The sequence below is a fragment of the Oncorhynchus clarkii genome, chromosome 4 (genome assembly GCF_045791955.1).
Source record: "Oncorhynchus clarkii lewisi isolate Uvic-CL-2024 chromosome 4, UVic_Ocla_1.0, whole genome shotgun sequence".
In the NCBI taxonomy this organism is placed as follows: Eukaryota; Metazoa; Chordata; class Actinopteri; order Salmoniformes; family Salmonidae; genus Oncorhynchus; species Oncorhynchus clarkii.
Genome location: NC_092150.1, coordinates 71,127,226 through 71,141,092, shown reverse-complemented (window position 1 = coordinate 71,141,092; position 13,867 = coordinate 71,127,226). Strand labels below are relative to the sequence as shown.

At 45.6% G+C, this 13,867-nt stretch overlaps 1 protein-coding gene and 1 non-coding gene across 3 annotated transcripts in view; both read right to left on the bottom strand.

The window, feature by feature from the left end:
* Positions 1–13,867, bottom strand: part of LOC139407248 (NHS-like 1b) — a 167,280-nt gene that overhangs the window by 151,273 nt on the left and 2,140 nt on the right. The window lies entirely within an intron of this gene.
* On the bottom strand, positions 7,998–8,071 carry trnaa-ugc (transfer RNA alanine (anticodon UGC)). The gene has a single exon. It is a non-coding gene; the product is annotated as a tRNA-Ala (tRNA).

Here is a 13,867-nt window from a genome sequence, read left to right as displayed (position 1 = left end):
TATTATTTTTATTTTATTTTAAAATCGGCCGATTAATCGGTATCGGCCATTTGGACCTCCAATAATCGGTATTGGTATCGCCGTTGAAAAATCATAATCAGTCGACCTCTACACCAAACACACCTGTAACCTTGGCAGTTAGTGACACACACACACACACACACACACACACACACACACACGCTGAGAGCAGTAACTTAATACCAATATAAAAACTGGCTACATACCAGCATTGGGCTCAATTCCATTTTGTTTCCTGACACTTTCTCAAAGGTTCAGTTTCAATACCGGACAGTTCAGTTTCAATACCGGACAGTTCAGTTTCAATACCGGACAGTTCAGTTTCAATACCGGACAGCTCAGTTTCAATACCGGACAGTTCAGTTTCAATACCGGACAGTTCAGTTTCAATACCGGACAGTTCAGTTTCAATACCGGACAGTTCAGTTTCACCTTAAGACAACTACTGACTTAAGTGGAACTGACCCTCATTCTACACAGAAGGAAACACCTGTAGTCTGAGAGTCCAACTCAAACAAATAGAAACCTCCACCGAGGCAGAGAAAGAAAGAGGGGAAAACTGCTGAAATAAAAAAGAGCCAGCTGACTCAGAGAAAAGCACCGCTTTTTTTTATTTATAGTCAAACCCATTCTCATCCCACAGAATCAACCAAGGGGATGAAACATCTGAGAGACACAGAAAGTCTGGCCAAGTACAACAGACACACACACACACACACCCACACACAGCTGGTCATATCTCAAAGCTACGTGAGTCAACTACTATACTTAAACCACCAAAAATGAGACACGCCCACTTTCACATATTGTCTAGCCTGGGTTTTTGGTGGAAACACTTGTTGGTTACTTATTCTTGTTTTAACAAGCAACTATTGCCTGCACTGAACACACCTCTCAAAATCAACAAATAGGAGCCGTCACCCTAGAGCAACAGCACTTCACCACAACACTTTTCCACAGGTAAAGAATGAAAGCCCATTCTAATGCCTCTGTGCCATGCCATCCTCAGCAACATGCTGTAACAGGACTTGTACCAGGGCTTAAGTCCTGGAGATCAACAATACTCTGCTCTATAGAATCATATTCATAATTCCATCCACTGGCTCTGAAAATCCCCACTTAAGGCCTGGAAGGGCCCAGCTAAAGGATCTCACATATGGCCTACAAAAAAACCCAAGCTGTAGGGTAGCGCTGTGTGATTGACTTTGTAGACCCAACTCAGTGCACAATGAGGGAAAACATTTCCATTGTAGAGGAAGAACCATTTCGCTACTGCCTATTATGAATATGAACCAGCTAGCAGCATACACTTAACGGGTTATTATGATACAGTAGACTTGAGACATTTTGTGAGTTATGACATGGATCGCTGCATATGCAATGTGAGTTATTACGACACGGTCCTGCTCTGTAAACGCTGTGTGTGTGTGTGTGTGTGTGTGTGTGTGTGTGTGTGTGTGTGTGTGTGTGTGTGTGTATGTGTGCGCGTTAGCCACGTCAGTTCAGTATTATAACCACTATTTGTTCCTCTGCGGTTCTAAGCCTCCACAGTCCTTTATGGTCCCTTCATGTTTAATAAACTGCATCACAACCATAAACGTTCTCCGCTTACATCCTATAAAGTCCTGTTTCTGTGTGTCGTTGGCATTACAGGGAGCAGCAGGTGGTTTGGATTTTCCTCTTTCTTTTCCACACTCATCAAGGACGTGTTGCGCGCCAGACACCAGGGCCTTAGCGGCAGAGAAGAGATTCACAGTGAGTATGTTACACACTCAGTAATTAGGGAAACTTCTAAACAAATACAATCAGTCATCTTCTAGCCATTTGGGCATGCAAGTAAAGGCAGAACGAAGAGTTCTCTCTCATGTGGTTGTTGTAAAGAACAGGACAGGGGAAGCCTGAGAATAACGGAAGAAAGGAAAGAGAGAGACAACGAGAGCAAGCAAGAAAGAGAGAGGATAGTGAACATCTGGTTGCAGTAAAGAGCAGTGCTTGGATAGGGCGGACTGACAGACATCTGCTTTCATCGTCACTCAGTCAGCAAACCCCTGCAGAGGAATGACCACTGATCTGGGGCCAGTTATGACAGCCAGACCTGCCAGAGACATGACATAACCATGGTCACAGACCAGCTCCTACAGACACACATGCCAAACATAATGTAACATACTGGTCAATCCTGCCAGATTGTTAGGAGCTCAACAAGTCAAGCACATGGAGATCAAAACAAATCTCCAGATTTAATCAGACCGTTTTCTCTCTATTGTTGAGGTCAAGCTGTTTCTGGCTAAACATGCCAACAGGTCAAAATAATTCCTCTCGGTTTAAGCAGACTTCTTTTCGGTGTGTCGATGGGTTAGCTGCCAACGTCACGAAAGCAATGTGCATGCTTCCATGGGGCAGAAGTCAGAGTGTTGTTGTGATTCTTGATGGCCAGATTACTAGCAAGATGGTATCAAGAACAAGATGAAACAATGTCTTGTTTTCAGGTGTTGACCTTGTTTTCAGGTGTTCTTGTCAATGCTAAAATGGCTCAAATTCACTAGCTAGCTAACCAACAACAGTAACAATCTACTCATTGTGCAAATGTATTTTTGTTTTCAATGAAAAAATTGGAGACAAAATATAGTTTACATGTCAACAATTTAAGCCAACCCCGTCTGTTTAGCCCCATAGCTGCGCACGCCTCGGGTTGGTTGTTTAGCAACAAAACCGTCTATGAGCAAGGTACAGATTTGGCATTGACAGAATGGTGCACTGTGGAGTTGTAGAGAGAGACAGAGAGCTGGGTATGATACATGGGAAGCAGACAAGAAGCACACACAGAGATTCCTGTGTAGAGTATGTCATATAGCCCTATTCTCTCAGCAGATACGAGGTAATACACACTGGAGCGCACAGTGTTCTCAGTGTTCTGGGGGGGGGGGGGGGGGCATGATGGACGACAGGGACAGTTTCTGCCTCAGGCCAAGGAATTATCAACAAAAGAGTTGGAAACAAGTAGTGTTTGACTCTATAGAGTGCAGTGAAAGCATATTGCAAACGGGATGGTTCGAGCCCTCAATGCTGATTGGCTGACAGCCGTGGTATATATATTTTTTACATTACATTTTTTTTGTTCACCTTTATTTAACTAGGTAAGTCAGTTAAGAACAAACACCGGCCAAACCCGGATGACGCTGGGCCAATTGTGCACCGCCCTATGGGACTCCCAAACACGGCCGGTTGTGATACAGCCTGGATTCGAACTAGGGTGTCTGTAGGTACGCCTCTAGCACTGAGATGCAGTGCCTTAGACCGCTGCGCCACTCGGGAGCCCAGTTTAATAAACCGTAAACCACGGGTAATGAAGTGTGCCTGTGAGATCTTGTGGTTTAACTTCAACTATTGATTAGCAGCACTTTAATATAGCAGCTTAATCTATCCTGTTCTATATTGTCACCAATTTTACTGTTCCATCCTCTCCTAGGTCACAACAGCATCCAGCTGCAGTCAAAGAGCTCCAATCAAAACACACTCCTCAACCCCTCCAGTACAACACACAGGCAATGAAAAAGAGAGAGAGGCCAGTGAGATGGAAGAGAGAGAGAGAGAGAACAGAGGGAAACACTCACATAAAACAACACAGCAGAGAGAGAGAGAGAAACAGAGGACAAGCTAGTATTTTATTTTTAGTCCAACCCATCCTGATTCCATAGAATAGAAAGCAAGGGAATAAAAAGGTCTGAGAGACAGAAAGACAGGAACTGGCCAACAGAAATGCTGAAAGGGATCTCTCAAACGTTATCTCGCTCAAAACACACACACACACACACACACACACAGCTGTCTTCTGTGTCAGAGAGGACCTCCGGAGGACGTTTTCCAGGAAGGCTTGATAGTCAGTGAAGATGCGTTGCAGAGCTGCCAATACAAACCTATTACAATCCCTTTTAGTTCCACTCACTCCAGTCCTCCTCAGCCCTATAACACATTACTAACCCCATTGTATAACATTACAATTAATACAATTACATATACATTACAATGCGTTACTGCTCAAATGACCCAGTCCATGACGACACGATAGCCTACTCATCACTTTAGTGAATGAGAATCCATGACATGCACTGTTAACACAAAGGCAGGATCCCATAAAGTTCTAGAGCCCTCAGCCCAATGCTGGTTTATGGTGTGAGGGCTGGCCTACTACTCTTCCTAACATCATGGCTGACCTGGAGAAGTAAAGGCATTCAGATCACACTGGGTGTTGTCCTGGTTGACACACAACCGTTTGGTGTGGGGACTGTTTAACACACACACAGGTCTGGGAAAACACTCCACAACTACTAACCCCCTGGCACTGACTCATCATGTCATGTCACTACATGGGGAAAAGGGGGAGGTTATAATGGTACCCTCTCCCTCTGTGGCCAAAGGGACCCATCTGACCCACTCATTGACAAGTCAGCGAGAGCTCAAATACCGAAGTTACGAGAGGTGGAAAAACATACATTTTCAACCAGGAAGTTGATCACAGCTGAACCAATTCAGTAATATCAACCGAACACTGGAGCTCAAGCTCCAATGAAGTGAAGACTGAAGACTAAAGCATCGTTCAATAACGTGTACTAGAGGAGGAAGTGGCCTTACAGCCTGTTCATAGACTGTGCTGTATGTAATGGTAGTTCCTCTGACAGAGCACAGTAGGACGAGGCCCACTACAGTGTGTTTATACAGGCTCCAATGCAAATCATGAGAATATGTCTCTCTCTGTGTGTGTGTGTGTGTGTGTGTGTGTGTGTGTGTCAGAGTTTGAGGGAAAAAGGGTAGGAGGGGTCATAGCACTAGCGACAGATGTGGCAGAAAATCCCTGTTTATTTATCCTGAGCCAGTCTTCATTCAGCAGTGTGTGGGTTGTCACGATACCAGTATCCCGATACTACAATCCCAGATTTTCCTTGGCAAAGCAGACTTAACTTTATGATCCTTTGAAAACCTACTTTATGTCAAATATTGTAGAGTTATACCTTGCAAAGGTAGCCTAGCGGTTAGAGAGGCGAGCCAGAAACCGAAGGGCTGCCTGCTCAAATCCCGGGTCTGATGGGAAAGATCTGGCAACCAGAGTGTTGCTGCTATCAAATCCTAGATGCCATTGCGCCCTTGAACAAGGCACTTAATGCCCCACAACTACTGCTCCACAGGCGCCCTGTGTGGCAGCCCACTGCTCCAACCTGTACATGTGGGCGTGTCTTTCAGAGGGGTTGGGACAAAGCTGTAGTCAAACTTCAGTTGGACCTTGTTTACAATTGAGGAATAAAGTGATCTTAAATAAGGCCCAAAGCAGACATTTTTATATCAATATAAAAATATTTTCTGGGTACCTTACTGTAATACGTTTCATTAAAATGGGCAAAAACAGCTTTTTAGCTAAAATAAACTTTCTCAAGCAAGAATTTAGCTAGGACTGTCTGGGAGTGGTCAGAGGGGCGAAGGGAAAACTGAAAATGAGCTGTTATTGGCAGAGAGGTTTGGAACTCTTTGCTTTTGGTCTATTAACCAATTGCCTGCACTGGGCCTGAAATGTGAATAATAAACTAAATGTGACCACATAAGGACTGTTTAGGACCTTCCTTACATCTCAATACTGGTATTGTGCCAACCCTAGTGTGTGTGTGGGGTGTACAGTAAGTTCCCTTGTACATAAAAGCTGTAAAGTATAGAAGCTGGATGACAACAATAAGCTTTGTGTTTCTGTAAAATGAGCTTCCACCTGTGTGTGTGTGTGTGTGTGTGTGTGAGAGAGAGAGATCAATCACAGCAGGGTGTGGTCAGAGTCTAACCGTGTTTGCTCTTATGTAAAGGGTAACTTTATTAATAGCAGGGTAAGCACTTAAGAGAGATAACACACAGACAGGACTACAGGTGCCGGTGTTTGGACTTCTGAGAGCACTGTTCACCTACATGTGGTCAGCCTCTAACATGAACACAGGGAAACACTGGAGAAATGAGCTCCATCAGCAGTAGTGGGTATGGACAGAGGCACACGCAAGATGAAATGGCACAACACGACAACGTTGTGTGGTCACTAATGGAGCAGCAATCCTCTGCGTGATACCATTATCAGCTGTCAGTCTTGTTGTGGCTCTCTGTTTAATGTCAAATGCTTTTATTCATGTGACTGAACATGTTGTCGAGGAAACAGTACTTCTGTTATTTAGCTGCCTAGCAACAAAATAATGAAATTCCTATTTTCTGAACAAAGTAGTTGGCAGGACAATAATGTTTTCTGTACAAACCAATGATACATATATACACACACACACACACACTTGTTGCTTTATCAGTGTATCATTTCCCTGATCCACTTGTCTATTCATGGGTGACAATCCTTTATCATACCTCATGTATTATGTACAGACCCTGGCCGTGACCCTACTCTCCGACGGTGTCTCTGCAGGAAACACATTTCCAATTCACACATGCTTTTTAATACCTACTTGTACATGTGTAAAATCGGACAAATACTATACCAAGAAGTGGCCTTCTCTGCGAGCCAGTGGAAAACCTCCCTGGTCTTTGTGGTTAAAACCTGTGTTTGCAATTCACTGCTCGACGGAGAGACCTTTTAGATAATTGTGTGGGGCACAGAGATGGGCAAGTCATTTAAGAATCCTGTTAAAACCCCATTAAATAAACACAGAGTGAGTCCATGCAAGTTGTGACTTAAGCATATTGTTACTCCTGAACTTTATTAAATTTGTAAAAATGTCTAAAAACATGACAATATGGGTTATTGTGTGTAGGCCAGTGATACAACATCAATGTAATCCATTTTAAATACAGGCTGTAACACAACACAATGTGGAAAAAGTCCAGGTGTGTGAATACTTCCTGGAGGCACTTTTACAGAGCACAATGATGAATGAGTGAGCCCTGAGTCTAGGCACCAATCAGCATCCCTCAACACCTTGAGACAGGTCGCTGGTCCAGAAGAGAGCTCAGGGTCACAGCTATGGAAAAACCCACTCGTGTTGTCTTTGAGGGGAAATAAAAATGGAGGAACGTGGGCGAGTTTCAGCTGTAAAACAGTCGGTCACAATAGCCAGGGTTAAGAGGTGCTGAAACACATGCTGGTGGAGACAGGCGAACACACACACAGGCAAACACACACACCTAAGTTATAGAACCTTTCCTGCTACCAAACGTCCACACCTGACAAACAAACAGCACCTGGCACAGAGGGAAAGAGAGAGGAAGAGAGAGAAAGAGAGAAAGAGGGAGAAACAGTACATTCAGTGCCTGAACAGATGAAGGGGAGGAAAGAGTGTCCTGTTGTTGTGTCTTTGTAGTGGCCAGAGTGGCTGTACCAGTTCTGACGTCAACGCTGCAGGCAGAGGGAGGGATGGACAGACACAGCTGAGACAGGCCTGGAAGCCATATGAAAAAACAGAGTGAGGGGAAGAGAGGCTTCAAAACAGATCTGGATAGAGTAGAGAATAAATTAGAGTTATTGACGATTGATGCACTTAAAAAAGGACACCACTGAAGAAAAGGAGAGTGTGTTACACACATTATACACTGTTGACGAACAACAGTCAGAATAATGTATTTACGGGAACAGCAGAACAGTTGTGTAATACAGCCAGCTATACACTTGAAACAATGTTCTTTCTACATTCTGGTATTTGTTTGTTTGTTTCTGTCTTCATCCCAAATAGTATCAATTTGAACATCTGGACATTTTGGTTTTTCTACTCGTGTCTTTCACTAAAAGACAATAGAGTTCTAGAAAAGCGATAAGAGAACAAAGTAGCCTGAACCCTTGCTGAACTAACACAAACCCTTCAATGAGCGGTGTGTGTGACAGTGAGTATGATAAACGCGAGAGAAAACAGTGACACTGTAGTGATTGTGGAGACATCTACATGTTAATCATTTAGCAGACGCTCTTATCCAGAGCGACTTACAGTAATGAGATCATACATTTTCATACTGGTCCCCCGTGGGAATTGAACCCACTACCCTGGTGTTGCAAGCTCCATGCTCTACCAACTGAGCTACACGGGACAAGATGGAAGTAGACCGACTCCCTCACTGGCTCCTACCCCAGGGACAGGCCATCCTAGAGGCGATTAAATTGTGCTTATCTCCCCTGTGCTGGGTAAAGCCCCAGATTACACACTGGTCAGCATCCCTTCTAGGTCTGTCAGCCTGGCTCTGGTACTCCAACCACGGATGGAACCAGGGATGAGTGAGTGAGAGTGTGTGTGTGTGTGTGTGTGTCCCTGCCGGATGATGACACAATGTTGGTGTGCCCACATCTGGACTGGATGATGGCAGAACACTTTGTTAAAGCTTGTGTATTATCCATACAATGTGTGTAGGTACTACGTAGTCTCACCATAAAAGACCATCTCCCCACTGACAGAGTATGACAAGACAGACATGGATCAGAAAAGACACAGGAGAGAGAATGTTCAGGGGAGAGAATGTTCAGGGGAGAGAATGTTCAGTAGAGAGAATGTTCAGGGGAGAGAATGTTCAGGGGAGAGAATGTTCAGGGGAGAGAATGTTCAGGGGAGAGAATGTTCAGGGGAGAGAATGTTCAGGGGAGAGAATGTTCAGGGGAGAGAATGTTCAGGGGAGAGAATGTTCAGGAGAGAGAATGTTCAGGGGAGAGAATGTTCAGGGGAGAGAATGTTCAGGGGAGAGAATGTTCAGGGGAGAGAATGTTCAGGAGAGAGAATGTTCGGTAGAGAGAATGTTCGGTAGAGAGAATGTTCAGGGGAGAGAATGTTCAGGGGAGAGAATGTTCAGGAGAGAGAATGTTCAGGAGAAACAGGGATAGAAAGACATAGGCAAGGAACCCTCACTCTCTACAACTATACATGTTTAGATCCAACCCTTAATCCTACAGCTCTCACAGGCTTATACCACTAGACTGGTTCTACTGGACTGTCTCCAAACACACACTAGGATTTAATACTTACATCAAAAGAAAAGGGGGGAAACGGCTTTCCGTTTACTTTAAGTCTTACAATACAGTACAGCGTCACAGTTCAGCCGTCCTACGTCAGCTTAAAATCAATTTCCGATGAGAAAGATTAGGAGTTTTTTCCCATTAGGAACAGGAAATGTCACATGACAAAGTCAAAAGATTAGCATGGAAGTGAGAGAAAAAGTCATTGGGGTCACTTCTCCCTTTTACCAGTGGTGACGGTTGGGTTTCTTTTCCACATTGTGACCCATTGTACACACACACACACACACACACACACACACACACAGCTCTTTCTAACTCCATGTCTCCTGGCCTCACTTCACTCCATGCTGTCATTGCCATCTCTAAAGGGACAAAAGACAGTCAGGACGTTTTGAGAATACACAAATCCTTTCCCACCAATGGAAGCAGCCAGACGGGGTTCTAGAATGCAACCAGGGTCCAATGACAAAATGGAGGGAGCAGCAGAGCCATGGCTCTGGGGGGCAATGGGAGAAAGAGTCCATGTGGGCATCTCACGCTACCTCAGACCCCGCAGGGTGGGTGAGAGAGGGATCCAGAACATGCCTGGGCACAGAGGGGTGAGAGGGGGATCCAGGCCATGCCAGGGTACAGAGGGATCCAGGCCATGCCAGGGTACAGAGGGGTGAGAGGGGGATTCAGGCCATACCAGGGTACAGAGGGATCCAGGCCATGCCAGGGTACAGAGGGGTGAGAGGGGGATCCAGGCCATGCCAGGGTACAGAGGGATCCAGGCCATGCCAGGGTACAGAGGGATCCAGGCCATGCCAGGGTACAGAGGGATCCAGGCCATGCCAGGGTACAGAGGGGTGAGAGGGGGATCCAGGCCATGCCAGGGTACAGAGGGATCCAGGCCATGCCAGGGTACAGAGGGGTGAGAGGGGGATCCAGGCCATGCCAGGGTACAGAGGGATCCAGGCCATGCCAGGGTACAGAGGGGTGAGAGGGGGATCCAGGCCATGCCAGGGTACAGAGGGATCCAGGCCATGCCAGGGTACAGAGAGGTGAGAGGGGGATCCAGGCCATGCCAGGGTACAGAGGGATCCAGGCCATGCCAGGGTACAGAGGGATCCAGGCCATGCCAGGGTACAGAGGGATCCAGGCCATGCCAGGGTACAGAGGGATCCAGGCCATGCCAGGGTACAGAGGGATCCAGGCCATGCCAGGGTACAGAGGGGTGAGAGGGGGATCCAGGCCATGCCAGGGTACAGAGGGATCCAGGCCATGCTAGGGTACAGAGGGGTGAGAGGGGGATCCAGGCCATGCCAGGGTACAGAGGGATCCAGGCCATGCCAGGGTACAGAGGGGTGAGAGGGGGATCCAGGCCATGCCAGGGTACAGAGGGATCCAGGCCATGCCAGGGTACAGAGGGGTGAAAGAGGGATAACATCACGTTACCTCGTTTTCCCACTACTGTAGGTCAACAGGAGGAGAGAAGGAGCCCCTTAACCCTCGCTCTGGTCCGTGTGTGTGTGCGTGTGCCGTTGGAATGTGAAACCAGTTGGACAGATGGGCGTACAGGACTATGAAAACAAGGTTCACAACATGAACAACCAATTAGAGCCACATCAGTGTTCCTCCCTACTACGTTATAACCATTACTTTAGAGAGCACTTTCATCTCTATCTATCAAAAACACTTAAGTTATCATTACCATTAGGCAGGTTTGTGTGTACTATAGGCCACAGTGTGCACACAGTAGACACGCAGTACAGTAGCTGTCTAAACTTAGACTGAACCCAGACCTGCTGTCATGTCCTTCAGCAAGAGTGATTCCATGACAAGAATCAGACACACAAAGGTCCTTGAGAAGCACACAGGCAGAGACACGCACTCCACATGACAGCGTGTGAGAGATGAGAGGGGCGAACGGGCGAAGACATACACATCTATAAATATCAGAGAGGGATAAGGGGAGGAATGTGACCGCTTTGGTGTGTGTGTGCGTGTGCGTGCGCGTGTGTGTGTGTGTGTGTGTGTGAGAGAGAGAGAGAGTGGCGATCAGCAGGGCATCTGAATGTGTGTGTGTGTGTCTAGGCAGTCTTGTAGTGTGTGTGTGTCCTAAGCTTTCTGAAAAGGGAGGCCCTAACACTGCCTACACTCCAATTAACCTTCAATACGGTTTGACACACTTTCCATATTAAAATAGCCCACACAACTCCCTACTCAAAGACAAACCCTCTACATCCGTTTCTAACAAATGACAGAAATTGGCTTATTATGTGGTAGACTTAAAGGAGCTAGATGTAGCATTTTTGCATTGTAATTTCAGAAAACATGCATAATATATCTGGAGTCATAGTAGAATTATTTTCTCACAAACAAAAATGATTTTGGACCAATGCACAATCACAATCTTAAAATGAAGACTTTTGATTTGACAACAAAGGCCATGCCAGCTTCTGTTATCAAGATGGGAAAACTGCACCCTCCCTCTATAACATGGGCTTCACTAAAAGGCCTGGTCATCTCCTAATCGAGCACACCGAACAATGGCAGACCGGCGCAAGCGGCCAATGTAGACATCGCTCTGTCATTTCCTGGTTGCTAAAATTCTACACGCCTCGCTCAATTTCAGTTTGTGTGAGAAAACATGCACTGAATAGTGTTGGGAATAATTGCACCATCTAAATCGATGCGAAATAACAATAACAACAAATATTGTTTATATTCAACCTAAGTGTTGTTCAAATTTCCCTAGCTCCCACGTGGGTGAGACATTCTACATGTAGCGCCTTGAAAGAAATAGTTCTCCCTTAAATCACACTCAGAAGTCTCCATAAAAAAGTAGTCTACTTAAGAGGAGTCCATTTCCCACGCCATCTGTGGTGTCGTTGATCTAGCTAGATGCACGAGGAGAATGAATGGGAAAGATAGGCACTATTTAATTCCATCTAATTACATGGTGCCAATTTCAGCATAGCTCCAAAATAATTCCATGTTCATTAAGCAGATTCTTTTATCTTTACCCAACTTGGGCCTATAGACAACACATCATTGAATATAGCCCATGTGGGAATTAATCCAACAACTCTGGTATTGACAGCATCCTGTTCCATGCCTACTGAGCCATCAGAAGTGACAGACGTTGTTATTGTGTTGGTTGAAGTTCAGGCATGGCAGTGACCTGTTTTTGAGGGCTGAAGTGCTAACAGGGATAAACTACTTGACTTTGCTTCAACCTAACTCTTGATTCACTCGGGTGTTTCCCTCCAGAAAGAGAGAAAGGCTGACCACTGACCATGCCACTACAATGAACTCTGACCCTCAGACAAACTCAGGAGCATGTGTCCGCACGCACATACAAACACACATGCCCTTCCCTAAATGTCAAGCACCAAGCAGCTAGGGGCCCCTCTTGTTGCCATTCTATTGCGCCTGACGAGTAACATGATTCATTCCCCATGCAGAGATTCTGTACGCAGACCTGCACCCAGAGCAGGGTATGGGCTAGCTTTAGCATAGCAACAGTGGCTTTGTGTCTTTACAAAATCATTCTCGTAGCATAAATGCCTACCTCAGCACTAAATGACCCTAGACTTGCTTAGTGAGAGCACAGACTATGCTCAACTTTATTCAGTCTATTATTTCAATAATAAGAACTGTCATAACGAGCCTATTTTAATATATGATCAAAGTGTGTGTATATGTATGTATGTGTGTGTGTGTGTGTGTGTGGGGGGGGGGGGGTTATAGAACCTAAGGCAGGCATTTAAAACATGCCAGTGCTTCTCTTGGACACTAAAGCTCCCCTATGTAACCACATTCCAGTCTTCTCTCTCACAGCTTGTCTGGAACTTCCTGGCTTCACTAACCTCTTAGTTGGTCTTAAACACCACCACAGGTAGACTGATGTAGGGCCAGGTGTTTTCCCATTAGGAGCGGCAGGTAGCTTTGACTAGTGTTTCCTAACTCCAGACCTCCAGTACCCCCAACAGCACACGTTGTTGATGTAGCTCTGGACAAGCTCAGCTGATTCACTGCAGGACCGGAGTTGGGAAACACTAGACTGAAGGATGGAAATGGAGAGGCTGGCCAGCAACTGGAGGTGTTGCCAGACCCGGTTGGAATCCCAGGTTCTATGGGAAAATCTGTTGGGGACTATAAGCCTCCACCCTGGGAGAATGAGGTTGGGTTATAACTATAAGCCTCCACACTGAGAGAATGAGGTTGTGTTATAACTATAAGCCTCCACCCTGAGAGAATGAGGTTGGGTTATAACTATAAGCCTCCACCCTGGGAGAATGAGGTTGGGTTATAACTATAAGACTCCACCCTCTGAGAGAATGAGGTTGGGTTATAACTATAAGCCTCCACACTGAGAGAATGAGGTTGGGTTATAACTATAAGCCTCCACACTGAGAGAATGAGGTTGGGTTATAACTATAAGCCTCCACCCTGGGAGAATGAGGTTGTGTTATAACTATAAGCCTCCACCCTGGGAGTATGAGGTTGGGTTATAACTATAAGACTCCACCCTGAGAGAATGAGGTTGGGTTATAACTATAAGCCTCCACCCTGAGAGAATGAGGTTGGGTTATAACTATAAGACTCCACCCTGCGAGAATGAGGTTGGGTTATAACTATAAGCCTCCACCCTGGGAGAATGAGGTTGTGTAATAACAGTTTGGGCTACGAGGTGGTATTTAGTATCATGTGGTATCTGAGGTTTATTAAAACTGTCTCTCTGGTGTATTGCCTCAACCAGTGAGTAGAGTATGTGGCATCACAGGCTGTGTAAAGAGTTAATAAGGTGGGGTATCCGACAGAGGTTTAATTAAGCGGGCTTTCTGATAACAAGTTGAATCTGGTCTTTGGTATTAGGGAGTGAATATGCTATAT